The sequence below is a fragment of the Moschus berezovskii genome, chromosome 7, assembly GCF_049115385.1.
Source record: "Moschus berezovskii isolate FMDL1 chromosome 7, NW_MosBer_1.0, whole genome shotgun sequence".
Classification (NCBI taxonomy): domain Eukaryota; kingdom Metazoa; phylum Chordata; class Mammalia; order Artiodactyla; family Moschidae; genus Moschus; species Moschus berezovskii.
The window spans coordinates 23,864,616-23,892,582 of NC_142466.1; the positions used below are offsets into that span (position 1 = coordinate 23,864,616).

The following is a 27,967-nucleotide window of genomic DNA, read 5'->3' on the forward strand; positions in this document are numbered from 1 at the left end:
ATTCACAAGTGCCTGTTCTCCAGGAGGGCTCCTGGATCGTATGGAGATTAAAGAAGAACAGGTAACGTTGAATTCCATCCAGCAAAGACTCAGTCCTTAGGAGAAAAGCAAACCAGAAGAAATTCGCAACAGATACTTGCAACATGCTGTACTTCAATAGTTGTAATAGACTGGAATCGTGGGACAATAAAACTCAAAGAGGAGCAAACTTTTCATGTTCAGTTTTTCTCAGAATAAGCTGTTAATCCTAATCACCGAGACAGATGCAAGGACATTTTTTTATTGTCTTTCATATGTTGTTTCAACTAATTCTATAAAAACAACCCAGGAGATTTTATTTTTTCTGGGTGATTGGCCCTACATTGTTAGCCAGACAATAAATCAGGAGAGGGGTCTTGGGGAACAAGTCTCAGCGCAGGTACTGGTGCTGCTAGACGAACGGGGTGGTGGATGTGAGGTGGAAAGAACTCCGTGGTGGGACTGAGCTGATCGGATCTCTTGGGAATTAGAACTGGCTCTCTGCTGAGCGTATTCCAGTGTCAAGTGTTCCATTCCACTATAAACAGATACCTGCAAAAGGCCATACCATGAATCTGACCCAGCCAAAGGGAAAGAAATGCACCCCTCTCCGTGGCTGTCTCTGGGTCTACCCAAATCCCGCTTCCGTTCTGTGTTTCCCAAGTGCACTGTGCTCAGGATAGCGTCGTTTGCCTGTCTCTATTATATATATCTTCTGGTTTGCTTAGTTTCCCTATCAGGCTGTGAGATGGCTGGGATGTTGAAGCTGTGCCTGGCACATAGATGTTGGCTGAATTAAATAATATATTGTTTATTCTCGCTGCCTAGCATGAGAATAAAAAAAGTACAAAATAAATATTTTCTGAAGAAGAGATTGAATCAACCAGAAAGATAGAGTAGCAGCATGTGGAGGAACTCGTTTAGGAAAAATTGAAAATGGAGGACGATGGGAAACACCATGAGCAGAGTGAACTGGCTGGAGGAACACAACGGAACGCTCCGTTCTGGCTGTTTTCTGTAGCTGCCGGTTTACCTGCAGACACCAGCGTGGAAGCGTAGGTGTTCCTCAGCGGAGGGGTGTCTCAGCTCAGTTCAGTTCAGTCGCTCAGTCGTGTCTGACTCTCTGCGACCCCATGAATCGCAGCACGCCTGGCCTCCCTGTCCATCACCAACTCCCGGAGTTCACTCAAACTCACGTCCATCAAGCTGGTGATGCCATCCAGCCATCTAATTCTCTCTCGTCCCCGTCTCTTCCTGCCCCCAATCCTTCCTAGCATCAGAGTCTTTTCCAGTGAGTCAGGTCTTCTCATGAGGTGGCCAAAGTGTTGGAGTTTCAGCTTTAGCATCAGTCCTTCCAATGAACACCCAGGACTGATCTCCTTTAGAATGGACTGGTTGGATCTCCTTGCAGTCCAAGGGACTCTCAAGAGTCTTCTTCAGCACCACAGTTCAAAAGTATCAATTCTTCGGCAGTCAGTTTTCTTCACAGTCCTAAGTGACCCTAAAAAGGCAAGTCAGGTGGCAAAGAGTGAAGGACTCTTTTTATTGGAAATGTAGGTGAGTAACCTTGCCTAGCGGAGAAGGCAATGGCAAGCCACTCCAGTACTCTTGCCTAGAAAATCGCATGGACAGAGGAGCCTGGTGGGCTATAGTCCATGGGGTCGCTACGAGTCAGACGTGACTGGGCGACTTCACTTTCACTTTTCACTTTCATGCACTGGAGAAGGAAATGGCAACCCACTCCAGTGTTCTTGCTGGAGAATCCCAGGGATGGCGGAGCCTGGTCGGCTGCCGTCTATAGGGTCGCACAGAGTCGGACACGACTGAAATGACTTAGCAGCAGCAGCAGCAGCGGCAACCTTGCCTAGAGAGGAGGCTGAGCTGCACGAGATCTCTCTCTGAAAGCTGCCACAAAAGTCCTCGGAAGAGGCTTGTCTGTGATGTAAGCCTGTGAGAAAGGGCACTTCTTCTGAACTTTGAGACTGTCAAAAAGTATGACTACCAGAATTATGTTTTCCCATTTCCCTCTTCTTTCTACCCCGGTCTCAATGCAGAGCAGCTCAGAGCACAGAGACTGCGCTTACTAAACGGTGACTTCAGTGTGTCCTTGTCCTGGGTTGTGGACACAAATGGCATGGCTCCTCGGAGCTCAGTCAGCGGGGTAAGTGAGCGAGCACAGGAACCCCTGCAGATTCTTCACCTCCCGTCCCTGGGAGTTGGTGGCTGGACAGCTGCTTCCTTCACTGTCAGGATGATCTTCTGGGAAGACTGCACCAATTGAATGACTAGTGAGGAAAAGCTAAAGAAGATGCTTCAAGGCCTCTGATAGCCCACCTGTCTGTCAGTTTGATAGCATTTACAGCATTCTAGCAAATAATACTGAGGCTGCACTTGTACTTATTACGAGAAATCTTACCTCCAAATAAGTATCCATATCTGTGCCAAATATCTCTTGGGAATTGGCCCACTTACTCCTATGAGGCCTCCATTGTTCAAGAACATTGGCTTCCCTGGTGGTGCTAGTGGTAAAGAACATGCTTGCCAATGCAGGAGACAAAAGTGATGCAAGTGTGATCCCTGGGGTGGGAAGATCCTCTGGAGGAGGACGTGGCAACCCACTTCAGTATTCTTTCCTGGAGAATCCAATGGACAGAGGAGCCTGACAGGCTACAGTCCACGGGGTTGCAAGAGTCGAACAGGACTGAGCAACTAAACTGCCGCCAAACTGATTCCTCTTCATGGCTTACATTCTACCGACTATCAACCGGCGGTAACAGCCTGCTTCTCATTTGGGGCATCACTGCTTCCCCGCATCACATTGTCCTTCAAAAGACTCCTCCACCTAGGCTGGCCAGTCAGAGAATCTTCTTTCCCTGACCACAGTGATTCAGTGATGGCAAGGCTATATCAACACCCAGTACCGCAGAAAGGTGAACACCAAAATCTGTGAGGTTGTAACATGCTATATGATCAGAAATAAACATTAGAACTGGGATGAAGACAGAAAAAGCAGTCAGTTCAAAAAAATTATCTAGGGAGAAACCCATCCATTTCAAATCGAGATTCCTATATGGCCTGCTTTGCCTATAGAAGGATTTGATCCAAACTAAACAGAACAAATCCCTAGGATACTGGCAGACACCTTTTACAGTTTATTCTTAATCCTTTAAGTCAGTGGTTGATAACATTCTGGTAAAAGGGGTACTTTTGCTTCACCCCTTAGGAAAAAGTTAATTGTCTGGTAGGTTGGAAGGAACGCAGAGGCAATAGGATTCAGTTTATAAAACAGGATTGGAAAGAAATGCACAGTTTGATTTTTTATTTGCTACAGTTGCTACTGTGTTAACAGTTGCTTCTTGGCAGAACATAAGGGGTATAAAGAAAGCCGAAGGTTTGTTTCTCAAGAAATCATACAGGAAACAAAAGAAAGCTGTTTCCATAGTCGAGAGTGGTTTTGCCAGCAATTATGTTTTGTAGAAAATAAATAATGCATTCTGTTTCCAAAAGGCCCTGACAAACCATGATAGAAAAAAAAAAAAAATCTTTTCTTTTGGTTTTAGGGTGGCGAGTTTCATGATGGAAATAAAGTGAGTCTGTGTTCTCTAAGTAATTTATTACTGCATCTTACCACAGCAGCTCTAATGGGCTGGCTGCCAGGTATTCCGGGCTGCAGTTTGTCATGTCTGACTCTTTAGTTCTTCCAAGCAATTGAAGAAATGGCCTTCTGCAGGCTGTCAGTGACAGATTCTAGCCCACTCACATAGATAAAGCTCAATTAGCTCCTGGAAAAAACATCTTTTAAAAATGCAATGAGCTGCACCGTGAAAGATAGGTAGACAACAGTCCAGAAACAAAATAAAATGTTACTGTCGAGGGGAGGACGTGCGCACAATGAGCAAGTGTACTTCTGTTTTATGGGACAGTTCCCACCGCTGAAAACAATGGGATGGTCATTTTTAATTTCTTCAGGAGATAGGATAGCACTTTGCTTCAGCTGCAAGGTAAGGGCAGCAGTCCTAAAGAGTTGGCATACCATTCATTCATTCATGGCAAAGACCCAGACTCTATAACCTGCAAGTAGTTCTAGCCTAGAATAGAGGTACTAGAATAGCCTTTCATGGATTAAGTGTAGCCTGCCAGTGCGTTGTTTCATCCATGTAGTATTTTAAATGTTGAGCTAACATTTGAAAATCAGAATATTTTACACACACACAAATTCAGCTTTGACATCTCTTAAAATACTGAAACACCTGGAAACTGCGTATTTATTTCTTTGGGGGGGAAAGTAACTTATGCCAGGTAACTACTGCATCCCATAGAAGATAAAAAGTGTCCTCTTTTACCACGATCCCTGTTTGAGCTTGCTTTACTCATTTCTGCTGCCTCCCTTGCCCTGGTCTAAATAGGAGACTAGTTTGAGTTTGCATACCTCTCATCTCCAGCAGTGATTCTGGGGACCTCCTACATCAAAAGTACTTGAGATTCTTATTAACAATGGAGAATCCCTGGTTCTGCCCTGGGCTAAAAAATAAAATGCATGGATATAAAACATGGTGATACTTTTGCTTACTAAAGTTATTGGAATAATTGATGTTGTTGTTCAGTCACTAAGTCATATCCGACTCTTTGTGACCCCAGAGACTGCATCACGCCAGGTTTCCCTGTCCTTCACTATCTCCTGGAATTTGCTCAAACTCATATCCGTTGAGTTGGTGATGCTATCTAACCATCTCACCTTCTGTCACCCTCTTCTCCTTTTGCTTTCAATCTTTCCCAGCATCAGGGTCTTTTCCCATGAGTTGGCTCTTTGCATCAGGTGACCAAAGTCTCGGAGCTTTGGTCAGTTCTTCCAATGAATATTTAGGGCCGATTTCCCTTAGGCTTCCCTTGTGGCTCAGCTGGTAAAGAATCTGCCTGCAATGTGGGAGACCTGGGTTCAATTCCTCGGTTGGGAAGATCCCTGGAGAAGGGAAAGGCTACCCACTCCAGTATTCTGGCCTGGAGAATTCCACAGACTATATAGTCCATGGGTCACAAAAAGTCAGACATGACTGAGCGACTTTCACTCACTCCCTTAGGATTGACTGGTTTGGTCTCCCTGTTGTCCAAGGGACTCTCAAGAGTCTTCTCCAGCACCAAAATTCAAAAGCATCAGTTCTTCAGTGCTCAGCCTTCTTTATGGTCTAACTCTCACGTCCTTACGTGACTACTAGAAAAGCCATAGCTTTGACTCTGCGGACCTTTGTCGGCAAAACGATGTCTCTGTTTCTTAATACACTGTCTAGTTTTGTCATAGCTTTCCTTCCAAGGAGGCAGCATCTTTCAATTTCATTGCTGCAGCCACCTTCATTGATCCCAGTGACCAGATAGAATGATAAGTTTTAAAAAATGGATCAAAATACTAATATCATGAATGACCCTTTTTTGAACGTTACACAGGAATATATTTTTCTTCTAATTACATTAACTTTTAATGGCTACTTTTTTTTTGCCCCTGAAAATACCACCTAGCCAAACTTAGCCTACTGAGAACAAAATCAAATGACTTACTGTCTGTTACTGACTTAGGCCGAATTTTCAATTTGGAGATAAAATCCACTACATTTTATGAACTAATTTGTTCTCCGGGCAAGTGGTTGAACTTGATAGCTATATTTGTTTCTGGCACTACTAAATCATAATTACAGGAAATAGTTCTAGAGTTAGATTCAATTGGCGCAAAGCCTAAATGAATTAATAAAAACTCTGTATTTTTCCCCCCAGGCATTCTTCTCTGACTTCTGAAGGTCATTAGCTGGGAAGAGTCTTGAATATCTACTATAATAAAGATGAGGATGATTCCTCGCATTTGTGCAGTCTTTCAGAGCACCCTCAGATACATTATCCCCTTTGATTATCTCAGTCACCCTGTGAGATGGTGGCAGATGAAGAAGTGCAGACTAAATTCAAGGTGCAGATGCTTGTAGAGTGATGAGAAGATTCTTAGCTTTTTACAAATTCAGGGTTGTTTTTGTTCCATGATCTCAGATCCAAATTTGTAATACAAAAATCTATCCCCTATTGAAATATCCTTGTAGGTTTATCCCACGTCGGTAAGATACATTGTGCAATTAACCCCTAAGGATCACCAACTGAATCCAGTTGCCTCAAAGAGCCCCAGAATTATGTCTCGCTCACTGACATAATCCTGCAGACATCATCATTATCATGTTCTTTGGGGAGGGGCACAGTTTGCACAGCAACTTTAAGGTTGGAACCCTTTTCTGTGTATTTTTGTCAAGAGATTGCCTAATCTTCTTATTTCCTTCATGTAGGCAATGAATCCACTATAAAAATTATAGCAAATCTGATAAATATCGTGTGATGCCATCATTCAACATGGTGAAGAATCCACCAGCCAATTCAGGAGATCCAGGAGACAAGGGTTTGAACCCTGGGTCAGGAAGATTCCCTGGAGTAGGAAATGGCAACCCACTCCAGTATTCTTGCCTGGAGAATTCCATGGACAGAGGAACCTGGCAGGCTACAATCCAAGGGACCTCAAAGACTTGGACACAACTGAGCAACTGAACACATGCACACTGTTCAATATTCTTCCAGCATCCTCCCACCATTACAGGGACACGTGGCTCTCTTGAAGCCACTGGATAAGCCTTTTAAATTGTCAGAGGTTCTTGATGGTTTTGACTCTTCTCCCAGTCTCTGGGAGTGGCTTATCCTTAAAAATGCATATTTGGGGAGCTTAATGCTTGAGTTAATATTTGAGAATGGAAAGGAAATAACCAAGTGAAACCTTGAATATTAGTCATAATAAAACCTTAACTTTTAAAACTTCCCAAACTGTTGAGTGTGTGGACTGAAACATGGACCCAGAAATCATCCCTCTTTCCTTTCCCCTCTTCTAAACAACTCTGGCCCCTCTCCACACTTTGACTGGGGCCTCAACAGTTAGAGTGAAATGCTCTTTAAGTATGGCTTTTGGAGTCAGGCGGTCCTGGACCACTTCTGGACAGCCAATTGCAAATGCTGTGACTTGCAGTCAGTTAAGTAACCTTAGTTTCATCATCTGTAAAATGGTTTGGTGAGAATTGAGATCACAAATAATAAGCATTGAGAAGATGCAAATAGTAAGTACACAGCACATGAAAAACATTTATTTATTTTTAATTGAAGTAATTGCTTCACAGAATTTTGTGGTTTTCTGTCAAACATCAACCAGAATCAGCTGTAGGTATACCCATGTCCCCTCCCTCCCAAACTTCCCTCCATTCTCCCGCCCCATCCCACCCTGCTGGATTGTCACAGAGCCCCTGTTTGAGTTCCCGGAGTCACACAGCAAATCCACATTGGCTATCTATTTTACGTATGGTGTTGTAAATTATTCATATTGCTCTCTCCATACATATACCCTCTCCTCCTGTCTCCTGTCATAAGTCTGGTCTCTATGTCTGTGTCTCCATTGCTGCCCTGCAGATAAATTCATCAGTACCATCTTTCTTGATTCCATATATATGCGTCTGTATGCGATATTTATATTTCTCTTTCTGACTTACTTCACTCTGCATAGGTTCGTCCACTTCATTAGAATTGACTCAAATGGGTTCCTTTTTATGGCTGAGTTATATTCCATGTGGGCTTCCCAGGTGGTGCTAGTGGTAAAGAACCTGCCTTCCAATGCAGGAGACACAAGAGATGTGTCTGCAATCCCTGGGTTGGGAAGATTCCCTGGAGAAGGGCATGGCAACTCACACCAGTATTCTTGCCTGGATAATGCCGTGGACAGAGGAGCCTGGCAGGCTGCAGTCTGTAGGGTTGCACAGAGTCAGGCACTACTGAAGCGACTTCAGTTCAGTTCAGTCGCTCAGTCGTGTCCGACTCTCCGCGACCCCATGAATCACAGCACGCCAGGCCCCCCTGTCCATCACCAATTCCCGGAGTACACTCAAACTCATGTCCACAGAGTCGGTGATGCCATCCAGCCATCTCATTCTCCGTCGTCCCCTTCTCCTCCCGCCCCCAACCTTTCCCAGCATCAGAGTCTTTTCCAGTGAGTCAACTCGTCGCATGAGGTGGCCAAAGTATTGCAGTTTCAGCTTTAGCATCAGTCCTTCTAATGAACATCCAGGATTGATCTCCTTTAGAATGGACTGGTTGGATCTCCTTGCAGTATAAGGGACTCTCAAGAGTCTTCTCCAACACCACAGTTCAAAAGCATTGATTCTTCGGCGATCAGCTTTCTTCACAGTCCAACTCTCACATCCATACATGACCACGGGAAAAACCATAGCCTTGACTAGACGGACCTTGGTTGGCAAAGTAATGTCTCTGCTTTTTAATATACTATCAAGGTTGGTCATAACTTTCCTTCCAAGGAGCAAGCGTCTTTTAATTTCATGGCTGCAATCAGCATCCGCAGTGATTTTGGAGCCCAAAAAAATAAAGTCTGACACTGTTTCCACTGTTTTTCCATCTATTTCCCATGAAGTGATGGGACCAGATGCCATGATCTTTGTTTTCTGAATGTTGAGCTTCAAGCCAACTGAAGCGACTTAGAATAGAACAATACTCCATTGTGTGTATGTACCACAGTTTCTTTATCCATTCATCTGTCGATGGACATCTGGGTTGCTTCCATGTTCTAGCTATTGTAAATAGTGCTGCAATGAACATTGGGGTACATGTGTCTCTTTCAATTTTGGTTTCTTTAGGGTATATGCCTAGGAGTGGGATTGCTGGGTCATATGGTGGTTTTATTGCTAGTTTTTTAAGGAATCTTTGTACCATCTCCCATAGTGGCTGGATCAATTTACATTCCCACCAACAGTACAAGAGCCTTTCCTTTTCTCTGTACCCTCTCCAGCATTTATTGTTTGTAGACTTTTTGATGATGGCCACTCTCATGGGTGTAAGGTGGTATCTCTTTGTAGTTTTGATTTGCATTTCTCTAGTAATGAGCGATGTTGAGCATCTTTTCATGTGTTTGTTATCTGTATGTCATCTGTATGTCTTCTTTGCAGAAATGTCTGTTTAGGTCTTTTTCCTACTTTTTGATTGGGTTGTTTGTTTTTCTGGTATTGAGCTGTATGAGCTGCTTGTATATTTTGGAAATTGGTTCTTTGTCAGTTGTTTCCTTTGCGATTATTTTCTCCCATTCTGAGGGTTGTCTTTTCACCTCTTTGTAGTTAACTTTGCTATGCAAAATCTTTTAAGTTTTATTAGGTCCCACTTGTTTGTTTTTATTTCCATTACTCTAGGAGGTGGATCATAGAAGATCTTGTTTGATTTATGTCATTGAGTGTTCTGCCTATGTTTTCCATGAAGAGTTTTATAGTTTCTGGTCTTACATTTAGGTCTTTAATCCATTTTGAGTTTATCTTTGTGTATGGTGTTAGGAAGTGTTCTAATTTCATTCTTGTATATGTAGCTACTTACACAGCACATTTTAAGTACAAGACTATGTTAGTTATTATTCTTGCTATTCCAGGAGGCTTAAAATTAGGTTGTTAATGTCTATTAATACCCTAGTGAAAATAAATTTATTTTTTCATCAATAAAGAATGTGAAATGAAGAACAGAATACTGGACAGAGAAGTTTCGATGGGTTGTAAGGGGACTTTCTTGGTGGGTCAGTGATAAAGAATCTGCCTGCAATGCAGGAGAAGTGGGTTCGATCCCTCAGTTGAGAAGATCCCCTGGAGGAGGGCATGGCAACCCACTCTAGTATTCTTGCCTGGAGAATCCCATGTACAGAGGAACCTGGCAGGTTATAGTCCCTGGGGTTGCAAAGAATTGGACACGACTGAAGTAACTGAGCACATCACACATACAAGGGAAGCTAGCCAAGTTTACGTCCTGCTGGAGGACAGAGTCTTAGCTTACCCATGAGACTGTGAAGTAGTAGGTTTTGGGGGGACATTTAGGGGGATCAAAGGCAAGTCAAGGCACAGACGAAGGGTCAGGTGGATTTCACACAGTGTGAGGGTGGAGTGGAAATCACTAAATGGTGTCATGAGACCTACCTGAGTTGGTATTTTGGCTCCTAACATAGCAATATGGCTTCTTGGAGATTTAGCTTCCTTGGTTGTTAAATTATTTTGAATTGCAGGATTACTGAGAGAGCTTGCAATAATATGTAAAAGAACCTGGGTTGGGTATCCAACAACTTTAAAAGCAGATGTCTTTTTTTTTTTTTGCAACCTTGTTGTGGGCCTACTTTTGTTCAGAGAACTAAAAAATATATATTAATATTAGGATTTCCAGGGTCTTCTGAATTCCTGCCTCTGATTCTAAAGATAATCTCCATGGAACCATTGCTTCAAAGGAAGCCTCATCTGCCACTGGCTCAGTGGAATGAAAGGACAGGTAAAGAATCTGACCCAGTCTTTGGGAGACATGAAGATAGGCTAATGAATGTAATATATAGGGCTTCCCAAGTGGTGCTAATGGTAAAGAACCTCCCTGCCAATGCCGGAGGCTAAAGAGACGTGGGTTCGATCCCTGGTAGGAAAGATCCCCTGGAGGAGGGCATGGCAACCCACTCCGGTATTCTTGCCTGGAGAATCCATGGACAGAGGATCCTGGCGGGCAACAGTCCATGGGGTGGCAAAGAGTCAGACACGACTGAAGAGACTTAGCACAGCATAGCACACGTGTGTAATACATAATGATGGTGGCGTTTATTGGATGCCTGCTCTGTGCCTAGAAACAAGTTAATTAGTTTATATGCATTATTTCCATTTAAGCCTCATAATAGTCCTAGCCCCGGAGGAGGACAGACACAGAGAGGTTTCCTAAATTGTCCAAGGTCACATCACACAGACTGTAAATGGCAGAAGTAGAATTTAAAACTGGGCAGCCTTTACTCTAGAGCCACCTCTCTAAACTGTGCTTGGTAAGAAAGGCATTTTAGCCAAAGAGAAGTACCCTTTGCTTTGTTAGGATTCTGGCTGAACTGCTCGAGTCAGCAAACTTTTTGCCAGGAAAAGCTGCTCGGTGGATGTCACAAAGAAAATGAGGTTATAGATCTTTTCCTGTCTGGGGTGTGTATTTATTGTACAGTAGGATGTAATCTAAATTATTCACATTTTATATTTTATGGAAATTTTAGCTTCTGTAAATTTGAGATTTCAGGACTAGAATTATGTGTAATAAAGTTCTTATAAAATCCATTTAAAAGATTAATGATAGATGTATTTGTAGAAAATTAAATCTGGGTATTTTATTTTCTCCAGTTTCCTGTATCTTCCAATTTCATTTGCAGAGACTGTCTCTGTGACAGAATCTTCTCTTAATGCCTTGGGCAAAGCCAAGTGCCTTGGTCCTGTGAGTGTAGAACTTTTTCTTGGGCAGAAGAGATCAGTGAGTTTTTGGAATAGCTTTCTTCTAAGACTTCTTCATAAATTCTCCTTTGCAGACTGGGAATCAAAAACATTTCACAGTGAAATCCAGTCTCCAGCCCTTATTAGCTGAGTGAATTGATGGAGATCATAAAACTATTAATATTTCTGAGCCTGTGTTGTTTCCTTAGCTCCAAAATGATGATAATGAATCTTATTTCATTGGTGGTCATTAGAATTAAATAAATAACCATTGAATGGAAATGGAAAAGGTGGGTGCTGAAATATAAACACGTCAATATGCAGAGAAACAAATAACCACCACCAGTATCATGGCAGCTGGGGCTTCCCAGGTGGTACAGTGGTGAAGGATCTGCCTGCTACTGCAGGAGATGCAAGAGACTTGGATTCAGTCCCTGGGTGAGGAAGATCCCCTGAAGGAGGAAATGACAATACATTCCAGTATTCTTGCTAGGAAAATCCCATGGACCAGGAGACTGGTGGGCTACAGTCCATGGGGTCACAAAGAGTTGGACCCAACTGAGCAAGTGAGCACATCCGAACACATGGTGCAGTCTCATTATTGGTTGATGGGTTTGACATGTGGAGAGTTTGCCATTTAGAACAGCTTCTTCTGCCTAATTTAATCAGCCCATTCACTGAAAGCAAAGTTTAGTTGCTAAGTCGTGTTCAACTCTTTCGACCCTGTGGACTGTAGCATGCCAGGCTTCCCTGTCCTTCACTATCTCCCAGTTGACTCAAACTCGTGTCCATCGAGTCGGTGATGCCATCCAGCCATCTCATCGTCTGTCGCTGCCTTCTCCTCCTGCTTTCAGTCTTTCCCAGCATCAGGGTCTTTTCCAATGAATCAGTCTTCGCATCAGGTGGCCAAAGTATTGGAGCTTCAACTTCAGTCCTTCCAGTGAAGATTCAGGGTTGATTTCATTTTGGGTTGCCTGGTTTGATCTCCTTGCAGTCCAAGGGACTCTCAAGAGTCTTCTCCAACACCATAGTTCAAAAGCATCAGTTCTTCAGCACAAAACAAAGGGAATATTTGATCATTCATTCATTTAATCTCAATTAGCATTACTCAGATTGTTCCTTTGCATTAGGCTCTGGGTTAAGTTCTGAAGATCCTCAGATGAGTAACGCCTGGATGCCTTGAAGTTTCTTGAAGCCACATGATAGCTCTGGTGGGAATGAGGCTCTAGAGTGACCTTTTCCGTTTGAATTGGTTATGTCTGTTTCTGATAAATGAAAACCTGTCAAAGTTTAAAACAGAATATATATTCTTTCAGTACACATTTGCTACTATGATAAAAATCACATAGAAGTATGTAATTATTCTTTAAAAGAGTTTTTATTGCTCATCAATTGAGTACAGGTGAGTTGAAAGAATCGGGGAAAGTGAGGCAGGAAAAAAAATGATGAAAAAAAAGATCAGTGAAGAGGCAGTCTGGTGCTGAGGATGGAATATGAACTTTGGATTCAGATGGACCTAGATTCAAATCCTAGCTTTGCCCTTTATCAAGGAAGTGTCTTTGAGTAAGTTATTTTTCTTCCTAGAGATTTCCCATCACCTGTTAAATGGTGAGAATAGTACATGATTTGCAAGATTATTGTGACAATTAAATGAGATAACGTATCTGAAAGACATATGTACCTTATTTTAAGATGCATAGGCTGTGATGGTCTGTGATATACAAAGATCTTCACTATGTTATTAAACAGAATACTCCTATGTTATCAGCTCACACCACCTCCATCTGTTGAACACCTCATCATCTTCATTTTTCTGGTTAACTTGGTCAAAAATGATCTCCTCTGTATCCACACAGTGTCTATTTTCTATCCCATGCCTTATGGGTTTTCTCGCCGGCTGTCTGAATTGTAGCTTTGAATCTACTGGTTTCACTGTTTCAGTGGAATTGCAAGTTCCCGAGGGACACTGCCCATGTCCATCATCACTGAGCACAATGTCTGGCACATGGTAGGTAGGTGATGAATGTGGGATGAATGGAGAACAATTTATAAAGGAGATCACAGCCACCAGGCGGGAGTCTTCTCATATTCTGAGTTCCTTCCCCTCTCTGTTTACTCTCCCCACCCCCATACCCCAAAGCCACTTGTGTCTTTTGTTTCATTGTGGTGGACAAGGCTTTCTTCCTGCAGCTGAGGCTACTCCCTTTACTTGTGCTCAAGATCACACTCATCCTTCTCAAGAACCGACTCCTATCTGTTAATTTCCATGTTTTCCCTCCTTCTCTCCTGTATTTTTAACTTCAGGTCCGTCTAGTCAAGGCAATGGTTTTTCCCGTGGTCATGTATGGATGTGAGAGTTGGACTGTGAAGAAAGCTGATCGCCGAAGAATCGATGCTTTTGAACTGTGGTGTTGGAGAAGACTCTTGAGAGTCCCTTGGACTGCAAGGAGATGCAACCAGTCCATTCTAAAGAAGATCAATCCTGGATGTTCATTGGAGGGACTGATGCTAAAGCTGAAACTGCAATACTTTGGCCACCTCATGCGACGAGTTGACTCACTGGAAAAGACTCTGATGCTGGGAAAGGTTGGGGGCGGGAGGAGAAGGGGACGACTGAGAATGAGATGGCTGGATGGAATCACTGACTCTGTGGACATGAGTTTGAGTGTACTCTGGGAGTTGGTGATGGACAGGGAGGCCTAGCGTGCTGTGATTCATGGGGTCGCGGAGAGTCGGACACGACTGAGTGACTGAACTGAACTGAACTGATGCCCATCATAGTGAAAAGATCATAGTCTTATGTATGGAAGATGCTCAGTAAATGTCTGCACAAGAAATGAAAACAAGTATTTAGTTTAAGGAAGGATTTGAGTTGTGTGTTCCTTTGGTGCAGTGATTTTCAAAATTCTCAGATGTAGAGTCCTTTGCTCAAATGCATTCTTACCTGAAGATCCTATTTGTAACATGTAAAAAACCCACTGTTTTAGTTAGGTAGAGTCAGGCAGAGAGAATGCAGGCCTGAAGCTTTGCAACCTCACTCTCTGCCTTTCCCCACTTTGGTGATGGAGTTTTCATGCAGTGTATTTGGCATACAGTGGGCACATTAAAGGGGCTTCCCAGGTGGTGCTAGTGGTAAAGAACCCTCCTGCTAATGCAGGAGATGTAACAGGGATCCAATCCCTGAGTCAGGAAGAGCCCCTAGAGGGGGGCATCGCAACTCACTCCAGTATTCTTGCCTGGAGAATCCCATGGACAGAGGAGCCTGGTGGGCCTGGTGGCCTACAGTCCATGGGGTCGCAAAGAATCAGACATGACTGAAGCGACTTTGACACACACACAGGCACATTAAAAATGAGATTTACTTAGAGAAATTATTAGCCACAACTTTTGAAGCTTACATCACTTGCATTTAGATAGCTTGATTATCATGGCTGTTTCTCATTTCTAAAACTTGTTTACAGTGTTGACATTTACTGCCATTAGTGGGTAGCTTTTCTATTCAGGTCAGCTTCAATAGGAGGAATAGAACAATCAAACACAAAGTGGTGTCTGAACTCTCCTCTTACTTGAGAAGGGTTGGCAGGGCAACCGGATGGAACTGTCCTCATCCAGTCTGAGTAAAGTAAAGAATGATAAATACATTGTCATACATGAGAAAGAAGAGCCGCATCCATTAATCCTGTGCCTTTGATGATGAAGGAACACAGAACGCTCTGTATACGTTGTTTCCTCAATCCTCAAAGATGTTTTATTAAGACACAAAACCTCATCAAACCTGCTTTTCTTTGCTTCCCTGTTAAAGCACCAGTGACTGCATAGGATGAATTTGGATGATGTTATTTGCTGGTTGCTAGGTTTTTTCCCCTCCCGTTGCTCTTACTTATTCCCTCGCTTTTGCTCCTGCTGCATTTCCTTTGTTGGGATGCCTGATGAATATTTGTAGTTTTTGTGTCAGATTTACATGAGCTTGGGTTACCTTTGGAGAAGGCAATGGCAACCCATTCCAGTGTTCTTGCCTTGAGAATCCCAGGACGGTGGAGCCTGGTGGGCTGCCGTCTATGGGGTCGCCCTGAGTGGGACATGACTTAAGTGACTTAGCAGCAGCAGCAGCAGCGGGGTTACCTTTAGAGCATCACAGCCATAGAAGCCAACAGAAATTCATATAATTGCCTTCCAGAAAGCTAAGGAAACTTGTTTGTTGGACACTCGAGTGGCTGTCCCCTGCCCACCTCATTGATGGTGGGTTAGCTACTGTGAATCAAAAGAGATGATTTACTTAAAGTAAAACAAACCTCTCCCAATGCCCACGGTTTATTCCAAAATTTACCAGTTTTATCCAGCTTCTAGCCTCACCCTTCACACCTCCCTGCCTCCAAGGGAAACCTTGTTGCTCCTGCTGTAGAAGGGAAGAAAAACAGACAAGAATAGTGCTTGAAACGTCCACCCATCTCAAGTCCAGATTTGTTTTGATCTTCTTTTACCTTTATATTTTCGACTTCTTTTCAGAAGAGAAAAGTTCTTACTTCATTATCTTGATTCTGTCTCTTCCTGCTACCTTGTGGACCCTCATCTATCACTTATTCTTTTTGACACTTCAATTTGCAATCTCTTCTCTGGCTTGATCTCTTTCTCTGCTGCTGCTGCTGCTAAGTCGCTTCAGTCGTGTCCGACTCTGTGCGTCCCCCTAGACGGCAGCCGACCAGGCTCCACTGTCCCTGGGATTCTCCAGGCAAGAACACTGGAGTGGGCTGCCATTTCCTTCTCCAATGTGTGAAAGTGAAAAGTAAAAGTGAAGTCGTTCAGTTGTGTCCGACTAGTAGCGACCCCATAGACTGCAGCCCACCAGGCTCCTCTGTCCATGAGATTTTCTAGGCAAGAGTACTGGACTGGCTTGCCATTGCCTTCTCCGGATCTCTTTCTCTGCTGCTGCTGCTAAGTCACTTCAGTCGTGTCCGACTCTGTGCGACCCCATAGACGGAAGCCCACCAGGCTCCCCTGTCCCTGGGATTCTCCAGGCAAGAACACTGGAGTGGGTTGCCATTTCCTTGTCCAATGTGTGAAAGTGAAAAGTGAAAGTGAAGTCGCTCAGTCGTGGCCGACCCTTAGCGACCCCACGGACTGCAGCCTACCAGGCTCCTCCATCCATGGAATTTTCTAGGCAATAGTACTGGAGTGGCTTGCCATTGCCTTCTCCGTCTCTTTCTCTACCAAACCCTAAATGGAAAATGTGTGTGTGTGGTGGCTTTACCATCTTAAAACACTAGAAAATTGCTTCCTTTAATGCCAAACTTCTCCAAAGAAATATCTCCTTATATTGACTCCGTTGTCCCAGTTGCTAATCCCCTAGATGCAGCTTCTAACCCTACTGTTATGTGCAAGCTTTCCCTGCTAATAAAGGTCACTGGTTGCCTGTTTATTGTCATGTCTGTTCTTTCCTTCTTAGCCTTAAAGTTGTGCAATCTCTATAGTATTTGGCTCTTTTAACCACTCTTCTTTCTTTCTTTTATTTAGAATTAATTTTTATTGGCTATTAGTCGATTTACAATGTTATGTCAGTTTCTGCTGTACAGCAAAGTGATTCAGTTATACATATACATATATCTACTCTTTAGATTCTTTTCCCACGTAGGTCATTGCAGAGCATTGAGTAGAGTTCCCTGTGCTGTACAGTAGGCCCTTATTAGTTATTTTATGTATAGTAGTTTGTATATGTCATTCCCAGTCTCTCAATTTATCCTTTCTCCCACTTTCCCCCCATGGGCTTCCCAGGAGGCACCAGTGGTAAAGAACCCACCTGCCAATGCAGGAGACACAAGAGACATAGGTTCTATCCTGGACTGGGGGGATCTAGTGGAGGAGGGCATGGTAACCCACTCCAGTATTCTCATCTGGAGAATCCCATGGACAGAGGAGCCCAGTGGGCTATAGTCCATAGGGTCAGAAAGAGTCAAACACCACTAAGCAACTTAGTACACACCACCTTTCCCTCATGCGTTTGTTTCCTATGTCTTCTTTACCTTTCTATAAACAATTTCTTCTCTAAATACTGTATAGCTACATTGATCAGGGGCCTGCAAGGGGCTTACCCTCTTGCAGTAGGTAACTAATCTAGTAGGGTAACTAATGATGGTTAATGTGAGACTATTTACAAAGGTGTGAGCAGGGTTAAGAGAATAAAAATAAAGGGTGGTGACATTCCCTGGGGCTACCACATCCTATACCATACCATTACTGGAATGGAAAAGTAGGAAGTTAAGAGGTACCTGGAGTAACACGCAAATTCGGCTTTGGGGTACAAAATGAAGCAGGGCAAAGGCTAAGAGAGTTTTGCCAAGAGAACCCACTGGTCATAGTAAACACCCTCTTCCAACAAGACAAGAGAAGACTCTACACATGGACATAACTAGATAGTCAATACCGAAATCAGATTGATTGTATTCTTTGCAGCCAAAGTTGGAGAAGCTCTATACAGTCAGCAAAAAACACTGGGAGCTGACTGTGGCTCAGATCATGAACTCCTTATTGCCAAATTTAAAATTAAATTGAAGAAAGTAGGGAAAACCACCAGACCATTCAGGTATGACTTAAATCCCTTACGATTATACAGTGGAAGTGACAAATAGATTCAAAGGATTAGATCTGATAGACAGAGTGCCTGAAGAACTATGGACAGAGGTTCATGACATTGTACAGGAGACAGTCATCAAGACCATTCCCAAGAAAAAGAAATGCAAAAAGGCAAAATGGTTGTCTGATGAGGCCTTACAAATTGCTGAGAAAAGAAGAGAAGCAAAAGGTAAAGGAGAAAAGGAAAGATATTCCTATTTGAATGCAGAGTTCCAAAGAATAGCAAGGAGAGATAAGAAAGCCTTCCTTAGTGATCAATGCAAAGAAATAGAGGAAAACAATAGAATGAGAAAGGCTAGAGATCTCTTCAAGAAAATTAGAGATAGCAAGAGAATATTTCATGCAAAGATGGGCTCAATAAAGGACAGAAACGGTATGGACCTAACAGAAGCAGAAGATATTAAGAAGTGGTGGCAAGAATACACAGAACTATACAAGAAAGATCATCATGACCCAGATAACCACAATGGTATGATCACTCACCTAGAGCCAGACATCCTGGAATGCAAAGTCAAGTGGGCCTTAGGAAGCATCACTATGATCAAAGTTAGTGGAGGTGATGGAATTCCAGTTGAGCTATTTCAAATCCTGAAAGATGATGCTGTGAAAGTGCTGAACTCAATATGCCAGCAAATTTGGAAGACTCATCAGTGGCCACCAGACTGGAAAAGGTCAGTTTTCATTCCAGTCCCAAGAAAGGCAATGCCAAAGAATGCTCAAACTACCACCCAATTGCACTCATCTAACACGCTAGTAAAGTAATGCTCAAAATTCTCCAAGCCAGGCTTCAACGGTACCTGAACTGAGAACTTCCAAATGTTCAAACTGGATTTAGAAAAGGCAGAGGAACCAGAGATCAAATTGCCAACATCTGCTGGATCATCGAGAAAACAAGAAAATTCCAGAAAAACATCTATTTCTGCTTTATTGACTATGCCAAAGCCTTTGACTGTGTGGATCACAACAAACTGTGGAAAATTCTTCAAGAGATGGGAATACCAGATCACCTGACCTGCCTCCTGAGAAATCTGTATGCAGGTCAAGAAACAACAGTTGGAACTGGACATGGAACAACAGACTGGTTCCAAATCGGGAAAAGAGTGTGTCAGGGCTGCATATTGTCACCCTGCTTATTTAACTTCTATGCAGAGTACATCATGCGAAATGCCCAGCTGGATGAAGCACAAGCTGGAATCAAGATTGCCAGAAGAAATATCAATAACCTCAGAAACACAGATGACACAACCCTTATGGCAGAAATTGAAGAACTAAATAGTCCATTGATGGAAGTGAAAGAGGAGAGTGAAAAAGTTGGTTTAAAACTCAACATTCAGAAAACTAAGATCATGACATCCAGTCCAATCACATCATGGCAAATAGATGGGGAAACAATGGAAACAGTGACAGACTTAATTTTTTTGGCTCCAAAGTCAGTGCAGATGGTGACTGTAGCCGTGAAATTAAAAGATGCTGGCCTCTTGGAAGGAAAGCGATGATCTACCTGCTGCTGCTGCTAAGTCGCTTTAGTCGTGTCCGACTCTGTGCGACCCCATAGATGGCAGCCCACCAGGCTCCCCTATCCCTGGGATTCTCTAGGCAAGAATACTGGAGTGGGTTGCCATTTGCTTCTCCAATGCATGAAAGTGAAAAGTGAAAGTGAAGTCGCTCAGTCGTGTCCGATTCTTCGCGACCCCATGGACTACAGCCTACCAGGCTCCTCTGTCCATAGGATTTTCCAGGCAAAAGTACTAGAGTGGGGTGCCATTGCCTTCTCCATGATCAACCTAGACAGCATATTGAAAGGCAGAGACATTACTTTGCCAACAAAGGTCCATCTATTCAAAACTATGGTTTTTCCAGTAGTCATGTATGGATTTGGACTATAAAGAAAGCTGAGTGCTGAAGAACTGATGCTTTTGAGCTGTGGTGTTCGAGAAGACTCTTGAGAGTCCCTTGGACTGCAAGGAGATCCAACCTATCCATCCTAAAGGAAATCAGTCCTGAATATTCGTTGGAAGGATTGATGCAGAAACTGAAACTCCAATACTTTGGCCACCTGATGCAAAGAACTGACTCACTGGAAAAGACCCTGACGCTGGGAGTGATTGAAGGTGGGAGGAGAAGGGGCTGACAAAGATGAGATGGTTGGATGGCATCACTGACTCAATGGACATGAGTTTGAATAGGTTCTGGGAGTTGGTGACGGACAGGGAAGCCTGGCGTGGTGCTGTCCATGTGGTCGCAAAGAGTCGGACACAACTGAGCGACTGAACTGAACTGCCACACCCAGGCCTGAAGGGGCCACAGGGAACTCTCTTCAAAGTTGAGTAGCTGACAGGAGTTATGTTCTGTTGGAGTTCCTTTGGCAAAGGAACATGGCCAACCTTGAAAGATCTGGGAGAGTATATACTCTGCTCCCTCATCTGCTATCTGTAGTCATGACCAGACTCAGTTGGAAGCTAGAGGGATGGCATGGGATTGATGCAGTCCCTAAAGACCAGCTTCCTCAGGGCACAGAACACATTAGAGAAACAGGGTAACTGCCGTGACACATTCAGCAGTGTAAACATGAATGCATATTTATAAGTGCAGAATATATAGAATAACAACAACACCTGCCTCTACACCCTGTATCTTACCCTCAGAGTGAAGGCTGGCTTCAGGTATATGCTTACCTGTATATCCTCTTTTACTTAACCACTGGCCCCTGAGAGTTTCTTAATTGCTAGCTCATTGATATATATTATTATATTTTGCCCAGCATTGTTTGCTCTTTTCACTAGAAGAGTTCCTCTGTGTGTCTTGTCTGAGAATCTGCTAGATACGGAAGCTCCTTGTTCCTTTTCAGACTGCTTTTATCCTTGGCTTCTTACTGTGGCAGGGTGGAATTTTCACCTTGCTGCTTATCACACTTTTTATTCTCACAGGTAGAAGAAGTCAACTTTGGATTTTGGTTAAGACAGAGTAAGAGACAGAGATTTTCGTAAATGTGTAAGATATCAAAATTACGCTTATACTTTGTCCCAATTCTCAATGTGAGCAGGAGAAAGGTTACTTTGTTCTCAGACCTCTTCACTCTGCTGAGCTCCCTTCTGGGCTTTCACTCACCTAATGGGCAGTGTTATGTAATTAGAATGCTCCAGACTAAGCTCTTCTCTTCATCCAATTCTGCTTTTTGTCCTGTCTTTTCTTCTTTGTGTAGGGATAGCACTGTCCAGTCATTAGACTAGACACGTGTGTTAGTAATGGGACTCTTTTTTCATGTACTGGTGATTCCCTGGAGCTTCTGAAGAGTAAATTGCCATTTTTAAGATGCAGCGTGGCATGTTTCTTCTTTTCTGCTTGGCTGGACGTGGGCACATTGATGGTAGCTCATTGTAGAGGCTGTTGGGTTTCTCAGAAGTTAAGTTAGACCTGATGGACTTAAAGGTCCTCCCATCTTTTTTTTAATTGTTTCAATTGTGCTTCCCACTTAATACTGGCACACCAATTTATTTGGTCCGTAGTCAGTTTCCTAGCATGTAAAGAGGAATGGGGTTATCTAAGAGAAAAGTCTGGGTATGTGTATTCACAGTAATGTTATGACACTGTGTTCATTTCGTTGTCCTGCTTTTTCTGTGAACACTGTATAAGTCGCCTTCCATTCTCTTCCAGCCTTGTTTCCACTAATGATGGGATCTCACATTATGAAAGGAATCATGCTTCACCTGTGCAGCCTTATTTTGTCTATTTGCATTAATTGATTTTCCTGATATTTTAACATCTTCAGTTCAGTTCAGTTCAGTCGCTCAGTCGTGTCCGACTCTCTGCGACCCCATGAATCACAGCACGCCAGGCCTCCCTGTCCATCACCAACTCCCGGAGTTCACTCAAACTCATGTCCACAGAGTCAGTGATGCCATCCAGCCATCTCATTCTCGGTCGTCCCCTTCTCCTCCCGCCCCTAACCTTTCCCAGCATCAGAGTCTTTTCCAGTGAGTCAACTCGTCGCATGAGGTGGCCAAAGTATTGCAGTTTCAGCTTTAGCATCAGTCCCTCCAATGAACATCCAGGATTGATCTCCTTTAGAATGGACTGGTTGGATCTCCTTGCAGTCCAAGGGACTCTCAAGAGTCTTCTCCAACACCATAGTTCAAAAGCATCAATTCTTCGGCAATCAGCTTTCTTCACAGTCCAACTCTCACATCCATACATGACCACGGGAAAAACCATTGCCTTGACTAGATGGACCTTGGTTGGCAAAGTAATGTCTCTGCTTTTTAATATACTATCAAGGTTGGTCATAACTTTCCTTCCAAGGAGCAAGCGTCTTTTAATTTCATGGCTGCAATCAGCATCCGCAGTGATTTTGGAGCCCAAAAAAATAAAGTCTGACACTGTTTCCACTGTTTTTCCATCTATTTCCCATGAAGTGATGGGACCAGATGCCATGATCTTTGTTTTCTGAATGTTGAGCTTCAAGCCAACCTTTTCACTCTCCTCTTTCACTTTCATCAAGAGGCTTTTGAGTTCCTCTTCACTTTCTGCCATAAGGGTAGTGTCATCTGCATATCTGAGGTTATTGATATTTCTCCCAGCAATCTTGATTCCAGCTTGTGCTTCTTCCAGCCCAGCGAGTTTTCCTTTATTTTCTTGTATCCCTCACCCTCATCCCACATCCAGTTGGAAATCAGTTCCTGTCAATTCTTTCCCCTGAATATGCCTCAGATTATATCTCCTTTTCACTTCTTCCCCAACTCCCTTACATTGGCTCTCATGATTTTCTACAGCAGACTCCCAGTGATGCATGCTGCATCTACAGTGATCATTTCGGTCTATAAATCAGTGGAGGTCTGTGTAAGAAGGTGGGGTAGACCTATAAGTGGGGTAGATGGTGTCTCCTCCTCCCACAACTGCCATCTAATGTTGGCATCAGTACTCTTGGAGAGAGTTACTGGGAACATCTCAATCTACCCAAGTGATGTCTAAGTCCATTGGAACTCTTGGGTTACCTTCTAGTTTTCACGGGCCTGCACATACATGGCCTAGTATTGGAGGACCTCGTTGTTGTTTAGTTGCTAAGTCGTATCTGACTCTTTTGGGACCCCATGGACTGATGCCTGCCAGGCTCCTCCATCCGTGGGATTTTGCAGGCAAGAGTACTAGAGTGGGTTGCCATTTCCTTCTCCAGGGGAATCTTCCTGATCCAGGGATCAGACCCACGTCTCCTGCTTTGGCAAGTGGGTTCTTCAGCACTGAGCCACCAGGGAGCCAGGCCCTCATTACTCCTCAAGTCTTTACCTTGGCATTGAGTTGCGGTTTTAACCAGTCCAATTATAGCTGTATTTCTGTAAGAGCCAATACTCAGAGGAATGAGTCCTGAGGAGGAACATTCCTTCTCCTTTATGCAGAATCATCTCCCTTTATGCCAGACATTTTTCTCTCCTCCACTACAGAGTCAGTCATATTTAGATTTATTACTACTGATCTATTTCACTTCAAAGCCAGTAAACCTGTGTTGTCTTTACTTCTGTTTTTTCACAAAGGTAGAGCAAATTGGGGGCTTCCCAGGTGGCACAGTTGTAAAGAATCTGCTTGCCAGTACAGGAGGCACAAGTTCGATCCCTGAGTTGGGAAGATGCCCTGGAGTAGGAAATGGCTACCCACTCCAGTATCCTTGCCTGGGAAATCCCATGGACAGAGGAGCTTGGTGGGCTAAGACCATGGGGTCACAGAGAGTCAGACACGACTGATCACCAGCGCCAGCGCCACCAGAGAGAATTGAAGGATGACTCCTGGAAAGCTTGAAGAGAGCTGCTTCCCTTAGCCAGCCTTGAGCCGAGCTACTCCCACTCTTGAATCCACAAGCTGAGGATTGTTTTCTCAAACCCAGTGAATGTTGGAGTCATTTCTTTTCTTGATATTCCAAATCTTCTTCAAATTTTCCTTCTCAGAAATGCTTCATTGTCTCATATTTCTAACTCAGTTTCATCCTCAAATCAAAGGCTTCCTGTCAGCATACCCTAACTTCTCCCTTTCTCAAACAACTCTGAGCTCATTGAGACTTATTTCATCCCCAGAACAACTCCAGGTGCTAGGTAGAAGACAGGTTGCCAGTATTAGCTTTGTGTAAGAAGACAGCAAAAGTGAAAGCACTGAGTGTCTGTGTGCCCAGGGTTAAAGAGATGTCTAAATGAATTTTAAATATTTTGACTAAGAGGGAGTGGAAAAGATGTCCATACAATTAAAAAAAATGTTCAATTAAAAAAAAAGCAGCAGCAGTCTCCAAATCAAGTTACTGGAAAAATAAATTAAATGCCATGATTATGTTCTCCTAACACAATCAAGCAAACCTGTGAATTTAGGTAAACACACTCAGGTCTCCTAAGGCCTTTGTTAGTCTTCTGTGGTTTAAGCCACTTGTTTTCCCTTTGTAAACCCAAATTGTCAATCCGATCATGTCTTAAAAACATCAGATATACTTTAAGTTAAAAAAAAAAAAGCTCACAAAAATTTTACTTTCGAATTCCAAGCCAGGGTGAAATTTAATTGCAGTTATAAACCCTCTGAGCAAGGGTTTATCTGGAATTGCCAACATAACCCCAAGTTCAGCAATGCAGATGACACTGCTATAATAAAAGAAATAAAAAAGCTTTCAATATGTTGTCTAAGAACTTGAGCACATTGAAAGTGATTTATAAGCAGGCAGACTAAACATTTAAATGCCTTTCCTAGCAATGGTATATTTTTCAATACAGCAAGCGCTCTCATATATGATTCTGTATTCCAAGACAGCGCCGCTTCTGACAATATAAGTCCTTTCTGATAGGGTAACATTTCCAATCCAAGATTAAAATCTTGGAAACTTGTCAACAGAAAAGGATGATAATCTGAGTGAAACTGCAGCTATCAAAGAAAAATGCCTCGCAAGTAATTTCTGTAATGGTCAACTTCTAGTAATTTTCCCTTCCCCTTTTACTCTTAAGTAAAGGGGTTGGCCTGAAGGTCATTTTAATATTTTGGATAAGTACAGTTACAAACCAGAAATTCATGAACACAGGAAAAAGTGAGTCATTTAATACCACAAAAATCAACTTTTTACATTGCCTTTCTTATTTCCATTTCTAATGCAGACCATAAGGAATATTTTTCTTCTGATGAATAGGGGTTTAAGCAATGAGTTGACAATAAACCCTTGAACTTCATGAGGCACTAAAAATTAGAGGATCAGAGAGCCTTAAGTTTTCTTGAGTATATTTCCATAATTTTTTTCTGTTACTTTATTTAATCTTTCACTACTCCAGAGACTAGAACTGAGTGACCTACTAGGTCTTTTCCATTTTTTTTTCTTATAATTCTCTTTTTCTGTTTAGGATGTGGGTGATCTCTTTAATCTCTGGTGTGCCCTTGGCTATACCCAGGTAAATTGGGGTGATTCTAAGTTTTATTAGCTACACAGGATGCAGTATTATGGGCCAAAGAGTATGTCTGAAAAAGTTCAAAACATTTATACACTTTTATTACTGTGATATTTCTAAATTATTTTATTCCCATCACACACTATGGTAGCTAAAGTGAATTTCAAAGTCTAATTTCTTATTTTTCCTTTGGTTGGATAGATCTTGCCTCTATAATATTCTTTTCTTCCCTGAATATTCAGCATTTTCCTTATCGTGGTTCTGAGTATTTCAAATCACAAATATACACACAGACATTCTGTATCTTTCTCAAAAGTTACGTTTTCATTTATTTGATGACAAATCAAGTATAATTCAACACTTAATTATTAACTACTAGTCTCTGTCATTCAGGCCCTGTGCTGTCCCTGGGGGATGCACTACTAAATTAGATGTGCACTTGTTTCAGGTAGCTCAAGGTCTGATTAAGGAGCTGGATGTATTTGTTAGTCATCAGATTTCAGAGGAACAGTCCTAGGGGAGGGATAAACAGACAGGCTCATAAAGGACCAACGTACCCAGTGTCAGGGGTCAGGGAAGTCTCCCTACAGCAGCGCTTTTCAAAGTGTGGTCCTTGAATTATAGCATCATATCACCTGGGAACTTGTCAGAAACACAGACCCTGAGGCTCCATCCCAGACGTACTAAATCAAAAACTCTAGGGAGGGTCTTTTGTCTGTTTTGCAATAGGCCCTCTGGATAGTTCTGATACATGCTCAGGTTTAATAACCACTGCCTCAGGGTCAGTAACAACTTTGTAAGGAAAAGATGCTTTCCTTACTATCAGGCTCATTTACGTAATTGATACCTCTTGATAATTAAGTCATCTAAGATCTCCTATTCTTTTCTCTGTCTCTAAACTGTACTGAAAAAGTGCAACAGCTTCCATTTTAAACAACTGTTACATATACTTTCCCTGTCCACACACATTTAAATGGTTTAAAGGTAGAAGACAAATAATTCCATTAGAGTTACACAATACAAAACATCATTAACAACAACAACCTGATTCTTTTGAAAACAAAATAGGCCCAATTGTCCAAATTAATCAAATGAGTCTTCCTTGAGATCTAGTTTGGTTTGTGAATGTGGGAACATCTGTGTCCTAGTACTCAATATTTTGAAGCACCATTCTGTTTCTTGGAGATGATGAAGCAGCCGAGAGTCCATTCTTATCCCTATGCAACAAGAGTAGAATCCGTATCTTCTTGCCCCACACCCTCTTCTCCATGGGAATGAAGGCAAATGGAAGAGATGAAATAAAGTAGACAAGAGCTGAACTAAACTGAGTGATGTTTTAATTATGTGCCTTCCTTCTGAGTTGCTTCGGTCCTGTCCCACTTTTTAAATTATAGTTTTACATTATAAGTAAAATGATTTGTTGTTCAGTTGCTAAGTCGGGTCCAACTCTTTGGGACCCCATGGGCTGCATGCAGCATGCCAGGCTTCCCTGTCCTTCACTATGTTCCAGAGTGTGCTCAAACTGGTGTCCATCGAGTCGATGATGCCGTCCAACCAACTCAAGCAAAATGATGGAATTTATTTTTTGATAAGAATATGTACTTATCCTTGTGTACAAGAACCAACTGTATGCAACTACTGGTGAATTGTTTTATAAAGAATTATTAGTGAAGGTCAGGGAGGCTTGGTGTGCTGCCGTCCGGAGCGTTGCAAGAATCGGCCACAACTTAGCAACTGAACAGCAACAACAGTTTGAAAGTTAAATGGGCATCTTAGAAAACAAAGCTCAAAAGTTGTCCATGGGCAGTGGCAGTGGGGCGTTGCGACGGAGTGCACTCTGCAGGCCGCCCTCGCAGCCCTGGCGGCTGGTCGCGCGGCCGGTGCCACGTCTGTGAGATCTTCGTGGGCTGCAGGGCTTCTTGGCTGCAGGACATCCGAGAGGAAATCCGAAAAGTTGTACAGAGTCTAGAACAAACAGCTCGAGAGATTTTAACTCTACTGCGAGGAGTCCATCAGGGTGCTGGGTTTCAGGACATTCCAAAGAGGCGTTTGAAAGCGCGAGAACATTTTGGTACAGTAGAAACACATTTGACGTCTTTGAAGACCAAGTGTCCTGCGGAACCGGATTACGGGTTTCACGAGCACCGGAGGTTTGTGCTGCAGTGCTTGGTCTTTCTGGCAGCGTTTGTGGTGTACCTGGAGTCCAAAACCATAGTGAACCGAGAAGCGGTTACCGAGATCCTTGGCACTGAGCCTGATCAGGAGAAGGGATTTCACTTGGACGTGGAAGATTCTCTCTCGGGAGCTCTCGAACTGTCCAGGCTGTCCGTCAACAGCGTGACCGCCGGAGACTACCCCGGCCCCTGCACACCTCCACCATCGTCAGTCCGCTGGATTCCGGCTTCTGCCTCAACCTCAAAAACGATTCCCTGAGGAAGCGCTATGACGGCCTGAAGTACGCTGTGAAGCAGGTGGTCTAGGATCTCTCCGTTCGGGGCTGCAACAGGGAGCCGGCAGCAGCCTGCGTGAAGCAGGGGGCTCTCTCCCGGCCCTGCTGACTCCAGCGGTGCCCCCAGGCCCAGCCCAGCGCCTCCCATGGTAGTTAGG

The 27,967-nt window shown here is 43.1% G+C and overlaps 1 pseudogene; it reads left to right on the forward strand.

Moving 5' to 3' along the window:
- Positions 1–954: 954 nt before the first annotated feature.
- LOC129557094 (translin pseudogene) lies at positions 955–27,918 on the forward strand (annotated as a pseudogene).
- Positions 27,919–27,967: the final 49 nt, after the last annotated feature.